Below are 252 nucleotides of genomic sequence, written 5' to 3'. Positions count from 1 at the left end.
GGTGCCAACTGGGAAGTGGGTGTATAGTTGAATAAGATGGTTTGGGATGTTACGTGTGATATACACATATACACAAAAAAATCAACAAATTAAATATATATATATTATATTTGGGGAGGAAGCATGGAAATTTACATCATTCTAATTAGTAGAGGTGATAAACATTACCATTGAAGTCTACCCAATGACTTTATAGACATACACAGGTGCCAAGGATCCAAGTGCAACTGAAAATGACTAGTAATAATCAGA

This window comes from Nannospalax galili, unplaced genomic scaffold (genome assembly GCF_000622305.1).
Source record: "Nannospalax galili isolate Female #2095 unplaced genomic scaffold, S.galili_v1.0 scaffold1217, whole genome shotgun sequence".
NCBI lineage: Eukaryota > Metazoa > Chordata > Mammalia > Rodentia > Spalacidae > Nannospalax > Nannospalax galili.
Note: the sequence above shows the minus strand (reverse complement) of the source record.